Below are 23182 nucleotides of genomic sequence, written 5' to 3'. Positions count from 1 at the left end.
CGGAGTCAATAGCTAAGTATATATCTGACAGGTAAGTTGAATGTATAAAAATTAAATTTCATTATAGAGGTTAAGGTCTCTAAAGAGAGCAACAATGTTTTTCTGGGGCTCAGCTCGTGTCGGCCTATGAAAGTAATCCTTAACATCATCTTTCTAGGTAAAATTATCCTAAAATTACCAGAGAAAAAACAAAATTAAGAAAATGTCAGTAAGACTGACTCGCTCACTCTTAAAAAGAAGTGTCGGTATGATATGGGGCGGAGTGTGGAACACTACCACGAGACAAACACCAATTAGAACTTCCCCCTTATCAGAATCCCCCTAAGAGAGAGCCGATACCAACGGGCGATGGCAGCCTCTACTACTACTACTAGAGGACGCCACGGACAGCAGCGCCCCTAGCGGTCATCCTTAAATTTTAGCGCTAGCTTCTAGACGCAGATTTTACTTGTGCTATATTTCTCAGGATTTATCTCGTATTCTACGATGGAACGCTCGGCAATTGCCACGGCTAAGTTAAGCTCAACTCATAAGTAATATTTTATCACAGTTTTATCTTCCGGGTACCATATTTTCCTTTTTATAGGTCTATACTGTCCCCGGTCCCCGGTTGTCTCGTGGCGGCCATGCTGCCTCGTAAGAATTCCCGGTCTTCCATACTGGGACTTCTTATACTTATGGCTTACTTTATCACGTTCATTGTTTTACATCGAGTTTTAGCTAGTTAGCCCTCTTACCATTCTCTTAGCTTGGTATTTAGGGCTATTATTAATTTTATTCTGGCCCAGCATCCCGGCTCTTGCTCTACATCGGCTATCGCTGGCTCCGAGTAGGCCCCTGTTTCTTGGAATAGTTTGCCTCCTCCTGGGCTTCTTTCTCTTTTACTAAAAGTGTCTCTTCCACCTTTCGATGTATTTATTATTATTATTTAGGTGTTAGGCTAGCCTAGGTGCTTGTTCCATGTATTGGTACAGCTTGGTTCACGTGGCCCTACCACGGTTGTGTTGTTCGCGGACTAGGAGGCCTGGTGGTCACGTGTTCCATAGCACCTTACCCTGCCCCTTCCCTCCCTCTCTGATGTAGGGAGGAGCTGGGGGACCCCTTGGTTGTCATAAACAACCTCATAGCCTTCTCTCACATTCCGGAGGTGCCGGGGGGTTCCGCCAGCAGGGGTATAGGGCGACCACTATGAGGTACCGGGTCTCCATACGGGTAGTTGGTGAGGTGGGGAGATAGGCCATCCCTTCCCCTTTATCCTCGCTCCGCCGCGTTTCACCGGGACCTCCTTCCCCCCCCTACCCATTACTCAGCCACCTCCCTTCCCTTACGATATGAAAGGAGCCTTCCGTCGCAGCCGGGGCCCCTTTGGTTATAGGATATTGGCTCCGCTAGCGGGCAGGGTGGGTGCTATGGATGGTCGATTGCTTGCCTACTATATCCTTATTTCTCTCCCCCGCTACCGGAAGGGAGCTTACCCTTACCTACGCACTCTTCTAGTAGACGGGTGGAGAAAAGTTGGTTTTTATGTTATTACTATGCTATGTTAAGGATATATACCCTAATTTAAGATATTTTACAATGAATTGTGTATTTATGTTAATCAACCATCCCCGCCATTATCCGTTGTGGTTTCCATTACCACACTCCTAGTTGGTTGATTCTTGTGCCTCCGCCATGGCGGGAGCCATAGCCTTTCTTCCAACACGGTTACCACACGTATTTTAGCAGGGCTCTGGTTTTATCTAACTTTATCGCTCCGGCACCAGCGGAGCATTATGTTAGGCTGTAAGTGTTTTACTTTGTACTCATGTACGTTTTCACTTACAGGCTACCAACTGCCAGGTCCTCGCTTGTAATGCGACGCTGCACGACCCCTGCGGACATGACGAATGCAGGTCTCACGCCCCGTGTGCCACCTTGTTCAACGAGTCTATCGTCTGGCATCCCGAGGCCTGCACTATATGTTACGACCTTGGTCGATCAGCTGGTTGGTGGGTAAGACCATTATGCGGTTATTTATCAATTTACTAACATTTTAGTTCGTAAGTTTGTTAACCCTGTCCGCAATTGGTAGCTAATTCAGCCTTTCTGTTTCAGGCTAGCGGTGTGAGGGAAAGTCGCCCTCGCCACCCTGAAAGCGTGGTGGGCGGCTTTGGGAAGAACGCCGCCAAGGGCCAGCCCTACATATTGGATAGGAGCTGGCCATCCAGATCTTCCCTGCGGCAAGTCGACGGGCTACGTCGACCCCTTGTCCGCCGCCCCCGCCCCCGTCATAGCCGCCATCCCAGCAAGAACTCCAAGCAGTCGTTGGGGGTCGGAGCCGCCCAGGAGTCAGTTCCAGACGTCGCCGGCCTGGACCTGAATCTCGAGCCAATGGCGGTAGTGATGAGGAATTTTGATTGTGTTGAGGTAGGTTTGTCGGGCGCCCAGGTCTTTCCTTGGGCGCTCCTGGATCTTCTCCTGTCCCTTCTTCTTCCGCCTCTTTCCAAGGCTTTCCGGATCCGAGATCCCTAGCCGCACTCCCGCTCTCTCTGTACCTCCTAAGGAGAAGGGAAGAGAGAACCGAAGACATTGTCTAAGACGACTTCTAAGAAGTCGTCTTCGTCTTCTTCGCTAGGAAGTCATCGACTTCTTACGCCGACGCGGTGAAGCTAAGCCAAGCTCTTCCCAGTCGAAGAGCTCCAGAGGCAAGGCTTCGAAGGAGAAAGCTCGCGCTACCTCCGAGTCGTTGCCTTCTCCCGCCTCCGCTGCCCCCTCTCCGGCTATGCCGGCAGGGGGTGTGGCAAGCACCAGCTCCTGCGTTCCTTCTCCTGTCTCACCAGGAATGATGGAGCAGGTAGGAGTGATGATTGGTTCCCAATCTCAGCTTTGGGAACACGTTTTGAGCAGATGTTTCGCAACAATTGTCGAGCACTCTGTCTCAAACTGGACAGACGGTCCAGGAACTCTCGATTAAAGTAGAGAGAATGAGATCGGATGGTTGGGCTATCCCAGCTCCTCCCCCAGTAACTGCTCTTCTAGCACGGGATTCTCCAACTCCCGTCTTACGACTCCTTGCCAGCTTTCTCTATGGACAATCCATGGAGAGTAGCGGCCTACGCTCCCTTTAACGGACGGGATGATTTCGATCCCGGAGTTTTGCACTCGAAAGATTGAGGACTTCGAGTTCTATCCTCCGGGTCCTGTCACAGCGCCTTTCATGGGTATGCTAGGCTGACGCCAACGGCTCTTACAAGGGAGGACAAGATCTCGAAGGAGTCAGTCCTCTATAGTAGAGATCACGCCCAACGGGAATGGGTTCACTGCCTTGAGGACTGGGAGTGTACTAATACTAAACTCCAGGCCTATAAGAGCCCCTTCACTATTTTTCGCCACGGAAGAGGAGGTCTCTCTTCCGTTCGCCACGAAATTGGTGGAGACGGCTCTTCAGGCAGTCCTCAAGGATGAGCCCGTTCCACAGTTGAGAGAGTCGGAGTCCACTTCTCCACTCCCTCTTTCCCGCCTTCGGAGAGTTATGGGAAAACCTGCCACTACTTTTCACGCAGGGTAAACTCAAGCCGGACTGCGCTATGGACCAGTTCGGTGAGAAGTTACCTAGGCTGCCGGACTCCCTAATCCGGTAGAGTTCGATGCGCGAACTAGGTTTGGCAGGTCCCTTAACTCACTCATCGTCACGGAAATGGCTGCGCTATCTTACGCGAACGAACCGCTATTCAAAATCCTAGCAAATCCGCAATTTCAGACGGTTCTGTTAGACGCTTTTGACTTCTTCCAATGCCAGGAAGAACTGTCGAAAGCATGTTCTTCAAGAGTGCACCATCAGGCACGAGCCTAATAGACTCTTGACTGCCAGCATGTGGGGAGCGGATCTCTTCCCAGAGTCAGCAGTGACGAGTCCACCACGAAGCTGCTAGACTCACCAGAGCCTTAGAGCTAGGTGGGGTATTTCCTCTAAGAGGAAACAGAATCCGTTCCCACTGCTGGCAAGAAACCAAGAAGGCTGGTAGGGGTTCAGCCATATAAAAACTCCCCTGCTCCAAGCAGTTTGTGCAGGCAGTCCCAGTCCCCCAAAAAACAATGGCAACCGCATACAACTAAGCACTCAGCCTTTCCTCCTGGTGCCCCAGCAATCACAACCTTCGACTTCCTATGCTATCGTCGCCTGCCTTTAACCCTGCGTATGAGGCTCAAGGCTACTCTCAACCGAGGGTAGGGCGAGAGGTTACTTTCGTCACCGTGGCGCAGGAAGGGGCACAAGGAGTAAGCAGTTCAGAGGAGGGCCGTGGTGGTCCAACCCGCCCATCAGCAATGAGGCTCCCCAGGTAGGAGGGAGGCTGTTCCTCTTCCGCCACAGGTGGGGGTTCAGCAATTGGGCACAGAGCATAGTGTCCAAAGGATTAGGCTGGAGCTGGATCAAAGATCCTCCTCCATCAAATCATTCCATCAGGTACCGTCAAAGGAATTGATAGATTACGCGGAAGAACTCCTTCAGAAAGGAGCTATTGCGAGAGTCAAACATCTAAAATTTCAGGTCGCTTATTCAGCGTGCCAAAGAAAGGCTCAACAAAAAGAAGGGTGGGAATCTTAGACTTGTCAAAGCTAAACTCTTTCATTCGCTGCGACAAGTTCAAGATGCTTACCCTCTCGCAAGTAAGGACCTTACTTCCGCGTGGAGCCGTCACATGCTCCATCGATCTTACAGACGCATACTATCATATCCCTATAGCCAGGCACTTCCGCCCATTCCTAGGATTCAGGCTAGGAAGTCAGACATTCTCATTCAAAGTGATGCCCTTCGGTCTGAATGTAGCCCCCAGGGTATTCACAAAGATAGCAGAAGTGGTTGTACAACAATTGATAGCTCAGGGAATCATGGTAGCGGCATACCTCGACGATTGGTTATCTCTGGGCACCAACAGTCGAGGAATGTCTCAAAGCTACCAAAAAGGTAGTTCACTTTCTGGAACATCTGGGGTTCCAGATAAACAAAACGAAATCCAGACTTGTTCCGGATCTCGTTTTCAGTGGCTAGGAATCCAATGGGATTTGTCCTCCCACAATCTATCAATTCCATAGCCAAACGGAAGGAATAGCAAAGTCTGTCAGGCAATTTCTCAAGTGCAAACAACGTCAAGAAGAAACCAGGAGAGAATCCTAGGGTCTCTTCAGTTTGCTTCGGTAACAGATATCCTTCTGAAAGCAAGCTGAAAGATATAAATCGAATTTGGCGGTCAAAAGCAAACTCCAAATATCGACGACAAGTTGTTCAGTAATCCCACAGATCCTCCGCAACCACTACGGCCTTGGTCAAAAGTAAAGAACTTAGCCAAGAAAGTACCCCTTCAATATCCCTCCCAATGTTAACCATTCACACGGACGCATCCCTGTCCGGGTGGGGGGGTATACTCCTCAGTTCAAACAAGTTCAGGGACTTGGTCATTTCAATTTCGCCAGCTTCACATAAAGTGTTGGAAGCAATGGCAGTATTTCTTACTCTGAAGAGACTGCTTCCCCCGAAAAAGTCTCATCTAAGGCTAGTTTTGGACAGTGCAGTGGTAGTTCTTATTGCAATCAACAGAGGAGGTCCAATCCAAACATGTGAACCATGTCATGATAGCCATCTTTGCATTAGCAAGCAACACAAATGGCATCTGTCTGCCACTCATCTGGCAGGAGTAAGAAATGTGATAGCAGACGCTCTGTCCCGGTCAGTCCCCTCTGGAATCAGAGTGGTCTCTGGACGTCGGGTCATTCCAGTGGGTAGCCGGAGAGTCCCAGGTCTCCAAGTGGACCTCCTCTTCTCTCACAAGCGAACCACAAGCTCCCTTGCTATGTGTCCCCCAACCTGGACCCTCTGGCTTATGCCACGGACGCCCTGTCGTTGGATTGGAATCAATGGAGGAGAATTTATGTTTTTCCTCCAGTGAATCTTCTCTTGAAAGTCCTAGACAAACTAAGGTCTTTCAAAGGGATAATAGCTCTGATTGCACCGACTGGCCCAAGAGCAACTGGTATCCACTTCTTTTGGAATTGGGTCTCCGACCTCAACGGATCCCCAACCCCAAACTATCACAATCATACAAATGAGGACTGTGTTTCGCTTCCTCAGGAACTCTCCAGACCCTACTTTATGGACTTCATGAAGTTTGCGGCTATAAAGATGCTGACATTGATCCACAGAATATTCTCTTCTAGAATCAGATAAGAGGGAGTCAACCATTAGACAATATGACTCAGCTGTTAAGAATTAGCATCTTTCTTGAGAGAATCGAACACTACAACCATGACAGTTAATTTGGCTATATCCTTTTTCAGATCTTTATTTGAAAAAGGTTTAGCAGCTAGCACGATTACCACTCATAAGTCGGCTTTGAAGAAAATCTTTCAAGTAGGTTTTCAGATAGATCTGACTGAATCTTATTTCACATCTATCCCTAAAGCCTGTGCTAGACTTAGACCTTCTCAGAGGCCTACTACAGTTTCATGGTTTCTTAATGATGTTCTCAAACTAGCTTCAGATACTGACAACTCATCTTGTACATTCATAATGCTCCTGAGGAAGACATTATTCTTATTAAGCCTAGCCTCAGGGCGAGAATTTCAGAACTGTCGGCTCTATCCAGGGATGCGGTCATGTGGAATTCCTCCCCATCAGGAGAAGTCTACTTGCTCCGGATCGTAGCTTTTTTAGCCAAAAATGAAGATCCTCTTGCAAGGTGGGCTCCTTGGAAGGTTATCCCACTTCCACAGGATCCTTCTCTCTGCCCAGTATCAACTCTTAGAGCCTTTCTTTCTCGTAACTTCTTCTAGATCCTCTGGTGCTCTCTTCATGAGAGAAAAAGGTGGTACTTTGTCAGTAAATTTGGTATTAGACAGCAATCCTTTACTTCATCAAACAAGCCAACCCTGAGTCATTCCCAAAAGCACATGATATCAGGGGAGTAGCCACCTCTATTAAATTTATTTCCAACATATGAACTTTGAGGATCTTAGAAAGTATACTGGATGGAATCCCCGACAGTCTTTAAACGACATTATTTAAAGTCCTTGGAATCTTTAAAGTTTTTCAGCAGTAGCAGCGGGAAACATGTTTTTCCCCTGATACTGCTTAGTAGTTGTAGTATTAATCCAGGTCTCCTTTCTACCTACTTCAACCCAACATGCCTCAACCTATCACCAGGCTACTCATCATCATAGCCTTAGCCGTTTGTGTGTTGTAGTGGTTTGTCCCTTATTTTTTTGCTAGGACACCCACCCTTGTACTGATATGTACTTCAGTGGTCCTACCCTTATTTTTATGCTAGGATAGGCCACAATATGTTTGTATAAATTCTCCAATTGGATTTGTGATAACTTCAGTCACAATGTGTTTGTACATATTTGAATTAATTGTATTAATTGTATTAATGATGGATTGAGTGTACCTACCCTTATTTTATGCTAGGGTAGGACACATGTATGTATATAATTGTACTTATATGTTCTAATTAAGTAAATTCAAACATTTTCTTTATTTTACATGCATATTATGATTTTGTTACTACCATTTAAGTACTTTAAGTTTACTAACATTCTGTTATTGATTACCATAATAAGTTAGTTTAAGTACTTAATTTGTATGCTGTATTTGATTTACTTATATTATATCCATCATTTTAATATGTTTTTCATTTTTCCCTTTTCCATCTTGTCTGTTTCTCTGGTACTCTTTCATAGGCCGACACGAGCTGAGCCCAGAAAAGGGATTTTGACGAAGGAAAAATCTATTTCTGGGTGATTGGCTCGTGTCGCCCTATGAAACCCATCCCTTTTTTATGGTTTGTTTTCCCCCCCTGCAGGACAAGAATGTATTTTATGTTTTGATTTAAGGATGACCGCTAGGGGCGCTGCTGTCCGTGGCGTCCTCTAGTAGTAGTAGTAGAGGCTGCATCGCCCGTTGGTATCGGCTCTCTCTTAGGGGGATTCTGATAGGGAAGTTCTAATTGGTGTTTGTCTCGTGGTAGTGTTCCACACTCGCCCCTATATCATACCGACACTTCTTTTTAAGAGTGAGCGAGTCAGTCTTACTGCATTTTCTTAATTTTGTTTTTTCTCTGGTAATTTTTAGGATAATTTTTACCTAGAAAGATGATGTTAAGGATTACTTTCATAGGCGACACGAGCCAATCACCCAGAAATAGATTTTTTCCTTCGTCAAAATCCCTTTTAACAACTACTACATCAGGACCAAGCAGTTCTGCTATATCCCTGCCCAATAACCCATGTCTCTCACATGCTGCAGCATACCTACAGCAATAACATGTGTTCCACAGTAAGAGGAGAATTACATTGTATACAGACTGGAGCAGTTCCCCAATTTAAAAAGAATGTGTGAGTCAATTGAGAGTGGCCAATTCTCAGACAACATACAGTAATACAATTTCTACCCTACGGTTTTGTTGGAATCTAGATGGCCAATACTTTGTCTGATCTTCCTGTACTTTTTATATGAAGCCTTCAGTATCATACAAACACTCAGATTATTGTTGTATCACACCTTGACCTTATTATAAGCTTCAACAAACAAACTAGTTGTTGCAGAGGGATATTCTTATCATATATGTATATTAGGCTATAATGGTTTGCATTCTCACAAAAACAAATTCAGTATTAAAAAAAATTGAGGCATTTTACTAAGAGGCTAGGTCAGGGGTAGCCAACCAGCAGCTCAAGAGCCACAAGACACTTGTACAGCTCCAACGCTGAACAAATATACCTTTTTATCTATTTAAAATAAAGAAATTATGTAACACTCTTAAGACATTTGATTAAATTTTATTCAATTTTACAAGTGTATTACAAGCACCAATTTTATTGATTTCTTAATGGGATATACTAAATAGTTTCTAAGACTAATTTTGTCATTGCATCCCCAACAGTATAGTACTATTATTTTTATCATTCTCTGAATACATGGCTCTTCTACTTTCAAAGGTTGGTGACCCCTGGGCTACACAATTCTGCTTATCAAACTATGTATCTTCATAATGTACAGCCTTCCAGTTTCTGCACTAAAGAAACCCTAGGAGTGGAATCAAAACTTAATTTGATAGTACAGTATCTTATTAAAGCTTTCCCTAAGTAAATATTACAGTACTGAATTATGATAATGATAATAAAAGTACGTACTTTCTTCCAAACTTACCATGGGAGGTTAAGCAGGAATATCACGATATATACTATATATATATATATATAGGTACAATATTATTTGAGCAGCTCTTAAAATTCTCTCAATCACAGAAGATTTCTATTTATCACATATATCTAGCTGTGTTTCACCAACACTAAAGCACAGCTGCATAATGGAAGACGAGCAATAACTGCACTTTGGTCTGTCTCCATTTTAGACTCAGGCTGAAATACACAAAAAGTAAAATATGTATTAGAAACATCTCTATAGTAAGTAGGTTATGAAACACATGCTGAAACTACATTTCAAATATCCTAAAAGAAAAGGTGAAACTTCCAAATATACAAGCCATTATTTTACTTTTTCCTTGCTCTGCAAGTAACTCCTTAATCACATAAAATTAAAAATTCTAAATAATTTTTGTTTAATATATTAAATCCTTTAATTACAGCTATACTCAACAAGGGAAGAAAAGGCTCATGCAAACAAGTACGTATGTAGTACTTAAAAATGAGCAAAAATACTCTACACTAGAAATAGTGCTAAAGCAGACATATTTCACTGGGCGACACGGCTTCCTCGCCCAGAAATAGATTTTTCCTACGTCAAAATCCCTTTTTTATAATAAAATGAGATTTTATAAATACTTCTACTAAGTAATTACATATCTATAGTTTCACTATACGTAGGCAGCATGAATTATGGAAATTTGTGGTAGCACTATGTATTTTGTTTTGGCTAAGCGACTAACCCTTACCTTACCTTACTTTACAGACCTTACATCTTGTTTGGGTTGCCCCAGGTCCCTCAGTGTGAGGCACCTCTAATGTCTACCAGAGAGTTGCTAGTACATCTTCTGGTATATTTTGCATCTTCCAATCTTGGATGGTCTGGGATGCAGCTTAGATAGTTGTCAAGCTTATTCTTAAACACAACTACACTCACTCCTGACATATTCCTCAGATGAGCTGGCAACGCATTGAATAAACGCTGCATTATCGATGCTGGTGCGTAGTGGATTAATGTCCTGTGTGCTTTCCTTATTTTTCCTAATATAGTTTTGGGCACTATTAATCTACCTCTGCTTGCTCTTTCTAATATTTTTAGCTCCATGATGTTTTCGGCTATTCCTTCTATCTGTTTCCATGCCTGAATTATCATGTAGCGTTCTCTTCTCCTTTCTAGACTATATAATTTTAAGGATTGTAGTCTTTCCCAGTAGTCAAGGTCCTTAACTACTTCTATTCTAGCTGTAAAGGACCTTTGTACACTCTCTATTTGTGCAATATCCTTTTGATAGTATGGGTACCATATCATATTGCAATATTCAAGTGGACTACGAACATATGTTTTATAAAGCATAATCACGTGTTCAGCTTTTCTTGTTTTGAAGTGCCGTAACAACATTCCCATTTTGCTTTACATTTTGCCAATAGAATTGCTATTTGATCATTGCATAACATGTTCCTATTCATCATCACACCAAGGTCTTCAACTGCTTCCTTATTTGTGAATGTCTCATTATTAGGTCCCCTACTGGGGTAGAGAGGAACCAACTCAGCAAGGAGTTCAATTGTTTATGCCCTTTTTATCCATGTGAGGGGAGGAGGGAGGGCTTTATTATGTAAATGCATACTTGATAAGTAGTGGTATATATAAAATCTCATTTTATTATAAAACATCATTTTCATATAAGCAAATTACCAAGTAATTACATAGCTGAATACCACACTGTAGGAAGTGGGATACACGGACATACTTAATTCCAATTCATAATACAGAGTGAAATGAGAAATAGAAAAAATGCTAGCATTTAGTAAAATACTTGTTGGTTCCTTACCTGTTAAAGAGAGCAGCTACAGATAATTACTGCCTTTGGATGGAGCTCATCTTAACTCATAGAGACGTGGCAGTATAGTCAAGCATCATCATCTACTACAGTGGGATCCTTTGCAGCTAAGGAAATGTCTGTGGCTAGCAAAGTCTAAAAAACAATGCCTTTGCCCAGGGTTGAGTACCATACCACATCATAAAAACCACAGTAATCAAAGTAGTTGCCAAAACCAAATTAAAAACCAATACCCAAACATTTAAAAGAACTGGAGGGTACTCCAAGTAAACAGTATCCCCAGGCTTCCATGTGACTTGACAACCTTAATCAAGACAAAGAAAACAAATGACTGGAAGGAAAACTTCCTATACACTGTCACCTTACACCGTACCAGCAACTAAAAATGAACCCAAGGTACTGCAATTCTAGTAAACAGTTTCAATATCGTGCAAGAAATGGGACACAAACACAGACTTGCACTTCCAATAAGTTGCCTGATAGGTTGTGCTTAAAGGCGAGTGAGGATGCCTTTGCTCTTGCTTCGTGTGCTTTTCTGGGCTCAGCTCGTGTCGGCCTATGAAAGTATCCTTAATATCATTCTTTCTAGGTAAAATTAGCCTAAAATTACCAGAGAAAAACAAAATTAAGAAAATGTCAGTAAAACTGACTCGCTCACTCTTAAAAAGAAGTGTCGGTATGATAAAGGGCGAGTGTGGAACACTACCACGAGCCAACACCAATTAGAACTTCCTATCAGAATCCCCCCAAGAGAGAGCTGATACCAACGGGCGATGCAGCCTCTACTACTACTACTAGAGGACGCCACGGACAGCAAGCGCCCCCGAGCGGACAATCCTTAAATTTTTTAGCGCCCCTAGCGACAGTCGCCATTTTCTTGTGCTCGTGCTTTTTTGGATTTTATCCGTACTATCTACGATGGAACGCTCTGCAATTGCCATGGCTAAGTTAAGTAACTCATAAGTAATATTTTACCACTTTTTTATCTTCCGGGTACCAGTATTTTCCTTTTAATAGGTCATATACGGTTCCCCGGTTGTCTCGTGGCGGCCATGCCGCCTCGTAAGAATTCCCGGTCCTCCATACTGGGACTTCTTATACTTATGGGCTTACTTTATCACATTCATTGTTTTACATCGAGTTTTAGCTAGTTCAGCCCTCCTACCATTCTCTTAGCTTGGTATTTAGGGCTATTATTATTTTTCCAGCCCAGCATCCCGGCTCTTGCTCTACATCGGCTATCGCTGGCTCCGAGTAGGCCTCTGTTTCTTGGAACAGTCTGCCTCCTCCTGGGCTTCTTTCTCTTTTACTAAAAGTGTCTCTTCATCTTTCGATGTATATATTTATTAGGGTGTTAGGCTAGCCTAGGTGCTTGTTCCGTGTATTGGTACAGCTTGGTTCACGTGCCCTACCACGGTTGTGTTGCTCGCGGCCTAGGCCACTTGCGGTCACGTGTTCCATAGCACCTTCCACCCTGCCCCTCCCTCCCTTTCTGGTATAGGGAGGAGCTGGGGGACCCCTTGGTTGTCATGACAACCTCAGTCGCCTTCTCTCATCCTCTCGAGGTGACCAGGGGTTGTTTTTCCTTCCAGCGGGGGGTTTTTAGGGCGACCACTCATGAGGGTACCGGGTCTCCATGGGGCGGGTAGTTGGTGAGGCGGGGGAGGAGTAGGCCATCCCTCCCCCTTTCCCTTTCTCTCGCTCCCGCCGTGTTTCGCCGAGACCTTCCTTCCCCCCTCCCCAGTTGCTCAGCTACCTCCCTTACGATACGAAAGGAGCCTTCCGTCGCAGCCCGGGGCAACTTTGGTTTTGGTTACTGGCTCCGCTAGCGGGCGGGGTGGTCATTACGAGTGGTCTGGTTGCTGCCTACTATATCCTTTTCTCTCCCCCGCTACCGGAAGGGATCCTTTCTCCTTACCTACGCACTCTTCTAGTAGACGGGCAGAGAGAGGTTGTTTTATTATTATTATTTTAAGGATATACCCTAATTGAACATTATTTTACAATGAATTGTGTATTATTATTATTATTTTATCAACCATCCCCGCCATTTTCCGTCGTGGTTTTCCATTACCCCACCATCCTGGTTGGTTTGTCTTTTGTGCCTCCGCCATCAGCGGAGCCATAGCCTAGATACCAACCTAGTTACCACACGTATTTTGGCAGGGCTCTGGTTTATTCTAACCTTCTCGCTCCGGCACCAACGGAGCTTATGTTAGGCTGTAAGTGTTTACCTGGTACTCATGTACTTTTCACTTACAGGCTACCAACTGCCAGGTCCCAGCGTGTAACGCGACGCTGTTCGACCCCTGTGGACATGATGAATGCAGGTCTCACGCCCCCTGTGCCACGTCGTTCAACGAGACGATCGTCTGGCACCCTGAAGCCTGCGCCATCTGCTACGACCTGGTCGGTCAGCTGGGAGATGGGGTAAGTCCATTATAGGCTTACTTATTATTTTACTAACAACTTCTAGTCTAAGTTTGTTAACCCCGTTCCACTATTGGCAGCTAATCTCTCCTTTCTTTCAGGCTAGCGGTGTGAGGGAAGTCGCCCTCGCCACCCTGAAAGCGTGGGTGGGCGGCTTCGGGAAGAACGCCGCCAAGGGCCAGCCCTACATTTTGGACAGGAAGCTGGCCGTCCAGATCTTCCCCGCGGGCAAGTCGACGGGTTACGTTGACCCCTTGTCCGCTGCCCCGCTGATAGCCTCCATCCAGGAAGTCCTCCAGCAATCATTTGGGGTCGTAGCCTCCCAGGAGTCGGTCCCGACGTCGCTGCCCTGGACCTTAACCTTGAGCCTATGGCGGTAGGTGGGGTGAGGATTTGTTGGTTGAGGTAGGTATGTCGGGCGCCCAAGGTCTTTCCTTGGGCGCTCCTGGATCTTCTCCTGTCCCCTCTTCTTCCGCTTCATTCCAAGGCTTTGCGGGATCTGAGATCCCTACTCGCTCTCCCGCTCTCTCTGTACCTCCTAAGGAGAAGGGAAAGAGAGAACCGAAGACTTAGCTAAGTCGACCTTTCTAGGAGTCGGTCTTCGGGGTGCTTCTTTCGGCTAGGAAAGTCGTCCGACTTCCCTATGCCTATGCGGTGAAGGCGAAAGCCGAGCGTCCTTCTCAATCAAAGAGCTCCAGAAGCAAGGCTTCGAAGGAGAAGGCTCGCGCTCCCGCCGAGTCACTGCCTTCTCCGCCTCCACTGCTTCCACTCCGGCTACGCCGGTAGGGGGTAGCAAGCACCAGCACCTTTGATCCCTCTACTTTCTCAGCAGGGTGATGGAACAGGTGGGCGTGCTAGTAGCTCACAAATCTCCGCACTGGAGACACGGTTTGAGCAGATGTTTGCGCAGTTATCAAAAACAGTCTGTCTCAATCTGGACAATCAATCCAGGATCTCTCTAACAGAATGAGAGAGAATGAGGACCGAGTAGCTGGGCTAGCTCAGGCTCCTCCCCCAGTCTCCCCAGCATCTAGCACGGGGATTCTTCAACTCCCGCCATATGACTCCTTGCCAGCTTTCTCTATGGAGAACCCATGGAAGAGTAGCTGCCTACGCTCATTCAAGGATGGAATGATTTCTATCTCGGAGTGTGGAACTCGAAGGATTGAGGACTTCGAGTTTTACCCTCCGGGTCTGACGCAGCCTTTCATCGGATATGCTAGGCTGACGCCAACGGCTCTGACGAGGGAAGACAAAAATCTCTAAGGAGTCGGTCCTTTATAGTAGAGATCACGCCCAGCGGGAATGGGTTCACTGCCTTGAGGACTGGGAGTGTACGAACACGAAACTCCAGGCCTACAAGAGTCCCTTCACTATTTTCGCCGACGGAATTGAGGAAGTTTCTCTCCGTTCGCCACAAAATTAGTGGAGAAGTCTCTTCAGGCAGTCCTCAAGGATGAGCCCATCCCACAGTTGAGGGAGGCGGAGTCTACTTCTCCGCTCTTCCCGGCCTTCGGAGAATTGTGGGAGAACTTGCCAGCTACGTTCACGCTTGGTAAGCATCAACCGGACTGCGCCATGGACCAGTTTCGGTGAGAAACTACCTAGGCTGCCGGATTCCCTAATCCAGGCAGAGTTCGATGCGCGAACTAGGTTTGCAGGTCCCTCAATTCTCTCATAATCACAGAAATGGCTGCCCTTTTTTCTTACGCTACGGAACCGCTGTTTAAGATTTTAGCGAAATCTCAGTTTCAGACGGTTCTTACGGACGCTTTTGACTTCTTCCAGGCTAGGAGGAACTGCCGGAAGCATGTCTTACAAGAGTGCACCATCAGGCATGAGCCTAAATAGACTCTTGGCTGCTAGCATGTGGGGAGCGTATCTCTTCCCAGAGTCGCAGTGAACGAGGTACACCACGAAGCTGCTAGACTCAACCAGAGCCTTAGAGCTAGGTGGGGTATTTCCTCAAAGAGGAAACAGGAGTCCGTTCCCACTGCTGGCAAGAAACCGAAGAAGGCTGGTAAGAGGTTCCAGCCATATAAAAAACTCCAGCAACAGCAGCAATTTGTGCAGGCAGTCCCAGTTACCCAACAGGGACAACCGGCCACCTCTAAGCAGAACCAACCTATCCTCCTGTTGCCTCAGCAATCGCAACCATCCACTTCCTACGCTATCTCGCCGGCCTTCAACCCTGCATATGAGGCTCAAGGCTACACTCAACCGAGAGGAAGGGCGAGAGGTTACTTTCGTCAGCATGGCGCAGGAAGGGGTACGAGGAGTAGACAGTTCAGAGGAGGGCGTGGTGGCCAACCCAGCCCATCAACAATGAGGCTCCCCAGGTAGGAGGAGGCTTTCCTCTTCCGCCACAGGTGGGGGTTCAGCAATTGGGCACAGAGCATAGTGTCCAAAGGATTAGGCTGGAGTTGGATCAAAGATCCTCCTCCAATCAAATCATTTCATCAGGTACCGTCAACGGAATTGACAGATTACGCGGAAGAACTCCTTCAGAAAGGAGCTATTGCGAGAGTCAAACATCTAAAATTTCAAGGTCGCTTATTCAGCGTGCCAAAGAAAGGCTCAACAAAAAGAAGGGTAATCTTAGACTTGTCAAAGCTAAACTCTTTCATTCGCTGCGACAAGTTCAAGATGCTTACCCTCTCGCAAGTAAGGACCTTCTTCCTTCCGCGTGGAGCCGTCACATGCTCCATCGATCTTACAGTACAAAACGCATACTATCATATCCTATAGCCAGGCACTTCCGCCCGTTCCTAGGTTTCACGGCTAGGAAATCAAACATTCTCATTCAAAGTGATCCCCTTCGTCTGAATGTAGCCCCCAGGGTATTCACAAAGATAGCAGAAGTGGTTGTACAAACAATGAGAGCTCAGGGAATCATGGTAGCAGCATACCTCGACGATTGGTTGATCTGGGCACCAACAGTCGAGGAATGTCTCAAAGCTACCAAAAAAGGTAGTTCACTTTCTGGAACATCTAGGGTTCCAGATAAACAAAACGAAATCCAGACTTACTCCGGAATCTCGTTTTCAGTGGCTAGGAATCCAATGGGATTTGTCGTCCCACAATCTGTCAATTCCAATTGTCAAACGGAAGGAAATAGCAAAATCTGTCAGGCAATTTCTCAAATGCAAACAAACGTCAAGAAGAAACCAGGAGAGAATCCTAGGGTCTCTTCAGTTTGCTTCGGTAACAGATATCCTTCTGAAAGCAAGGCTGAAGGATATAAATCGAATTTGGCGGTCAAAAGCAAACTCCAAATATCGAGACAAGTTGTCAGTAATTCCACAGATCCTCCGCAAGGACCAACTACGGCCTTGGTCAAAAGTAAAAGAACTTAGCCAAGAAAGTACCCCTTCAATATCCCCTCCCAGTGTTAACCATTCACACGGATGCATCCCTGTCCGGGTGGGGGGGATACTCTCAGTTCAAACAGGTTCAGGGGACTTGGTCAGTTCGGTTTCGCCAGCTCCACATAAACGTGTTGGAAGCAATGGCAGTATTTCTTACTCTGAAGAGACTGCTTCCCCCGAAGAAGTCTCATCTAAGGCTAGTTTTGGACAGTGCAGTGGTAGTTCATTGCATCAACAGAGGAGGGTCCAAATCCAAGCATGTGAACCATGTCATGATAGCCATCTTTGCATTAGCAAACAAACACAAATGGCATCTGTCTGCCACTCACCTGGCAGGGAGTAAGGAATGTGATAGCAGACGCCCCTGTCCCGGTCAGTTCCTCTGGAATCAGAGTGGTCTCTGGACGTCGGGTCTTTCCAGTGGGTAAGCCGGAAAGTCCCAGGTCTCCAAGTGGACCTCTTCGCCTCACAAGCGAACCACAAGCTCCCTTGCTATGTGGCCCCCAACCTGGACCCTCTGGCTTATGCCACGGACGCCCTGTCGTTGGATTGGAATCAGTGGAGGAGAAATTTATGTTTTTTCCTCCAGTGAATCTTCTCTTGAAAGTCCTAGACAAACTAAGGTCTTTCAAAGGGATAGTAGCTCTGATTGCACCGGACTGGCCCAAGAGCAACTGGTATCCTCTTCTTTTGGAATTGGGTCTCCGACCTCAACGGATCCCCAATCCCAAAACTATCACAAAATCAGTACAAATGAGGACTGTGTTCGCTTCCTCAGGAACTCTCCAGACCCTAACTTTATGGACTTCATGAAGTTTGCGGCTAATAAAGATGCTGACATTGATCCACAGAATATTCTCTTCCTAGAATCAGATAAGAGAGAGTCAACCATTAGACAATATGACTCAGCTGTTAAAAAGTTAGCATCTTTCTTGAGAGAATCGAACACTACAACCATGACAGTTAATTTGGCTATATCCTTTTTCAGATCCTTATTTGAAAAAGGTTTAGCAAGCTAGCACGATTACCACTCATAAATCGGCTTTGAAGAAAATCTTTCAAGTAGGTTTTCAGATAGATTTGACTGAATCTTATTTCACATCTATCCCCAAAGCCTGTGCTAGACTTAGACCTTCTCAGAGGCCTACTTCAGTTTCATGGTTCTTAAATGATGTCCTCAAACTAGCTTCAGATACTGACAACTCGTCTTGTACATTCATAATGCTCCTGAGGAAGACATTATTCTTATTAAGCCTAGCCTCAGGAGCTAGAATTTCAGAACTGTCGGCTCTATCAGGGATGCGGGTCATGTGGAATTCCTCCCATCAGGAGAAGTTCTACTTGCTCCGGATCGTAGCTTTTAGCCAAAATGAAGATCCTCTTGCAAGGTGGGCTCCTTGGAAGGTTATCCCACTTCCACAGGATCCTTCTCTCTGCCCAGTATCAACTCTTAGAGCCTTTCTATTTCGTACTTCTTCTAGATCCTCAGGTGCTCTCTTCATGAGAGAAAAAGGTGGTACTTTATCAGTAAAAGGCATTAGACAGCAAATCCTTTACTTCATTAAACAAGCTAACCCTGAGTCATTCCCGAAAGCACATGATATCAGGGGAGTAGCCACCTCAATTAATTATTTTCAACATATGAATTTTGAGGATCTTAAAAAAGTATACTGGATGGAATCCCGACAGTCTTTAAACGGCATTATTTAAAGTCCTTGGAATCTTTAAAGTTTTCAGCAGTAGCAGCGGGAAACATAGTTTCCCCTGATACTGTATAGTAGTTGTAGTATAGATCCAGGTCTCTTTTCTACCTTAATCAGCCAACATGCCTCACGCTATTGCCAGGCTACTCAACATCATAGCCTTAGCCGTTGAATCATTTAGTGGATTGTCCCTTATTTTTTTGCTAGGGACATCCACACTTGTACTGATAATGTACTTCAGTGTACCTACCCTTATTTTTATGCTAGGGTAGGACACAATTTGTTTATATATATATTCACCATTTTTGTATTTATATTGAACTTCAGTCACAATGTGTTTGTATATATTTTACAAGATTTGTATTGTTGATGGATTTCAGTGTACCTACCCTTATTTTTATGCTAGGGTAGGACACGTGAGTTTGTATATTTTATAATTTTGTTAAGTAAATCTCCTTTTTTCTTTATATTGCTCTGTAATGGTCTGTAATAACCATTTAAGTACTTTAAGGTTACTAACGTTCTATTATTTTACTGTTTAGTATAAGTTAGTTTAAGTGCTTAATTTGGTATGACTGTAATTGATTTTACTTATATTATATCCATCATTTTACACTGTTTTTCATTGTTCCTTTTTCCCATCTTGCCTGTTTCTCTGGTACTCTTTCATAGGCCGACACGAGCTGAGCCCAGAAAAGGGATTTTGACGAAGGAAAAATCTATTTCTGGGTGATTGGCTCGTGTCGCCCTATGAAACCCCCCCTTGATGGTTTGTTTTCCCCCCCTTGCAGGACAAGATGTATTTAGCTGTTTTAATTAAGGATGTCCGCTAGGGGCGCTGCTGTCCGTGGCGTCCTCTAGTAGTAGTAGTAGAGGCTGCATCGCCCGTTGGTATCAGCTCTCTCTTGGGGGGATTCTGATAGGAAGTTCTAATTGGTGTTTGGCTCGTGGTAGTGTTCCACACTCGCCCCTTTATCATACCGACACTTCTTTTTAAGAGTGAGCGAGTCAGTTTTACTGACATTTTCTTAATTTTGTTTTTCTCTGGTAATTTTAGGCTAATTTTACCTAGAAAGAATGATATTAAGGATACTTTCATAGGGCGACACGAGCCAATCACCCAGAAATAGATTTTTCCTTCGTCAAAATCCCTTTAGTTTCACCGTGGTTAAGTAATCCTCATTAATCTGAGTGTGTGTGTGTCTACTACGAGGTTTCTCAGATAAAATACCAAGGCAATTTTGGAGAGAGGAAATGATGGGTTTTTCACCAAACACCATAGATTATCAGAAGAACCATGAATCTTATCCATACAGTAAAGATAATATTTCAAAGCCCTGACAGGACAAAGTTCTCTCTTCCTCTTTGGGTCCTAGTTGTGAAAGAACAAGGCCAAGGCTTGGAAAGTCTCTCATTCTTTGCTAGGGATCCTAGGGTGAATGAACACATCATTTCCCAGGGAAAAAGCTACCTCCTTATCTTCGCAGTAGATAAGGCCACACGAAACAGGTTTTCTTGCGAGATCCCTCAATGAAGCTGACTGTAAAGGCTCGAAAGCACCAAATCCAAATTCCAAGACAAGTATTTATTCTCTATCCGCTTAGCCGTATTGAAGGATCTGATGAGATTGGATAAGTCTTGGTTAGAGGAAAGATCAACGGCTTTATGTCTGAAGGCAAAACCCAGCATTGCTTTGTAGCCTTTTATAGTTGATGTGAAAAGCCCCTGGAAGCTCTTAAATACACCAAGAAATTGGCGATTTCAGCTATAGATGTCGAGAAGACAAGATGTTATGTCTCATGCACCAAGACTGGAAGACTGTCTACTTTGCTTGATATACACTGCTTGAAGACTGCCTCCTGCATCGAGCAACAGATTCTGCAACTGGCTTTGAAAAGCCTTCCACTTGCAAGTCTCCTGACAGTCTGAATGTGGTCAGAGCCAGAGTGGACAGTCCATGGTGTTATCATCTGAAGTGGGGCTGTCTGAGTATACTGACTTTTTGCAGTAGAATTCTCAGAAAGTCCATCAGTAATTCTAGGAGGTCCAGAAACCATTTCTGTGCATGCCAAAACGGTGCTTCTAGAGTCATAGTGAGATTTTGATGGAATCTGAACTTGTTTATGACACCTCTCACCATCTTGAATGGTGGAAGGAAAGGTGTAAAGGTCCATGTCTGACCAATCTATAACATCGCATCTGTCGCTCATGCAAGAGGGTCTCAGGCTGGCAAGCAGTATAGAGAAAGGTTGCAAAAAGATCCAGAACTGGTTTTCCCCTCAGATTCCATAGTTCGAGACACGCTAGTAGATTTAACGTCACCTCTGTGGGGAGAACTTGCATTTGGTGGCTCAGTTCATCTGCCAACACGTTGAACTTGCCATGAATAAATCTTGTTAAAATTTTTGTCCAATTCTGATCCACCTATAAGAGAAGGGCTATTATTGCCTCGCACAGAGTACAGGCAGTCCAGGTTACATCAGGTTCGGGTTATGTTGTTCCAGACTTACGCCGCTTGCCTCATGGCGCTGTTAACTATTTTTCAGTGCTATAAGTGGATTTAATGAAATGATTCCTGCTTTACAGTGCTGTAACCCAGACTCAAGGTGATTACGCTCTGTAAGTGCTATCTATTTGAATTATAATCATAATGCTTCGGGTAAGGAAATTTTTGGCTTACAGCACCCTGACACAAACGGAGCTCGCCCCGTAACCTAGGGACTGCCTGTAAATGAATGTGTTGCTCATTTTCTTAAGTAGAACGGTGCTGTGGACTGTGGTCAAGTGGACAGTTACAACTTTGTCCAAGGCTTCCACTGTCGAAGGTTTCCACTGTGAAGGTTTTCAACCCTCAGTGGATTGCTGTCAATTCCTTTAAGTTTATGTGCCACTTCCTCTGTTATGAAGTCTAAATCCTGAACATTTCCTTGTCTCCCAGGAGAGCACCCCAACCTAAGTCAGATTCTCTTGACCTCAACCAATGAAGGTCTTCCTTGATCTCTAAAAAACTGAGAATATGACATTATGAGCCTAATTGTTTTTTCCTGTTCCAATTGATCCTGAGGAAAAATTGTAGATTCCCCCATATGTAATCTTCCCAGAGAAACAAACTGTTCTATGGATGAGTCTCCTAAGAAGGCTCATTCAATCTTCCGCCCAAGCAAGACTGAAGGGAGAGAAACTATTCTACTCTGCAGGCATAAATCTATCCTTTTGGGGAAGTGAAAATCCAGAAAAGCTAGAGTTGATCCTCATCCCCAAATATACTATCTCCTGACAAAGTACTAGTAATTGGGATTTTTCCAGATTTATTAGAAGGCCCAGGTCCTGGGGTAGAAGAAGGGTTTTCTGTAGGTCCTCCATACATTTTACTTCCGTTGAGAATAAGTTGAGTTAAGTTGAATATAGAATTTAGGCCAAAGGCCAAGCACTGGGACCTATGAGGTCATTAAGGCCAAGCACTGGGACCTATGAGGTCATTCAGAGCTGAAATGGAAATTGACAGTAGTAAAAGGTTAGAAAGGTGTAACAGGAAGAAAACCTCGCAGTTGCACTATGAATCATAGAATCAAGTGTTAGGAAAGGGTGGAAAGTAAAATGAAGATAAGATATTATGAAAAGAGGTATATGCAGTAAAAGGAACGAAAGTGGTTGCAGCTAGGGGCTGAAGGTACGCTGCAAAAAACCTTAAGTAATGCCTAAAGAGCAACACATGAGGTCCACTGACAGCATTGTCCCCCTACAGGACCGTTTAGGGTAAGTCAGTCGTTTAGATAGAGAGAAATCTTTATTCTGACTAGGTGTAGCTGGAAGTATGCATCTTCCATATTGATCGAGATCATCCAGTCTCCTTGGTGAATGGATGATAATACTATTGTCTGGTTTGTAGCCATTTTGAATTTGGTTTTCTGTACAAACAAATTCAAGGTGTTTACATCCAGAGCCGGCCTCCAGGCCCCCCAAGACCTTTTGGACCACGAACAGTTGATTGTAAAAACCCGGGGTGTGAGGGTCCTCCACTATTCCGGGGTGTGAGGGTCCTCCACTATTTCGATAGCTTTCTTTTCTAAGAGGGACAAAACTTCATGGGCGAGAGCCAAGAATTTCTCTGAATTTACTGAGTAAGCTGTCAAAGCTACTGGTGAGTTGGTCACAGGAGGGTTTTTCAGAAACGGAGTAGAGTATCCCTCTTTTAAAACTTTCACTATCCATACTTCCGACCCTCTTGCTTCCTAATGCTGCCAAAAGTTAAGGAGCTTTCCTCCTACTAGAGTACGGAAGATTTGATTTTCATTTGCAAACTGGGGGTCTTGAGGAGGACTTTCTGATTGCTCAGGGAGTGAAGCGGATATGTTATCGAGCCCTGGGTAAGCTTCTCTGCTCTTTCTCCTCCGAGAGCCACCTGTCTACTTCCCTTATGCCGACGAAGAGAGGACCATTTTTGGGTGTCTTGTAGCGCCTTCTGTCTGGTTATCCATTAGGTAAGTTGAAGCATTAGGTAAGTTGAAGCCGGGAAAGCTGGAGCTGTTGGTGAGAAGCAGCCCCGGAAAACCACTAGTGAATACCAAAGCAATGGAGCTATATAACTCTTAAAATTCCGCTGCTGCTAATCACTGTTACAGTCATCAGCTGGCAGAAACAACTGAACTCCTTGCTGAGT

General features: G+C 44.9%; 1 protein-coding gene across 2 annotated transcripts in view; it reads right to left on the bottom strand.

The window, feature by feature from the left end:
* LOC135211097 (apoptosis-resistant E3 ubiquitin protein ligase 1-like) overlaps nt 1-23182 on the bottom strand; it is a 572118-nt gene that overhangs the window by 541179 nt on the left and 7757 nt on the right. For both annotated transcript variants that reach the window (XM_064244179.1, XM_064244178.1), the window contains exon 2: nt 9185-9396. The gene's annotated coding sequence lies outside the window, so the exon portion shown is untranslated. The remainder of the gene's footprint in view (nt 1-9184; nt 9397-23182) is intronic.

The sequence above is a fragment of the Macrobrachium nipponense genome, chromosome 4 (assembly GCF_015104395.2).
Source record: "Macrobrachium nipponense isolate FS-2020 chromosome 4, ASM1510439v2, whole genome shotgun sequence".
Taxonomy (NCBI): Eukaryota; Metazoa; Arthropoda; class Malacostraca; order Decapoda; family Palaemonidae; genus Macrobrachium; species Macrobrachium nipponense.
This window is presented reverse-complemented; position numbering and strand designations above follow the sequence as displayed.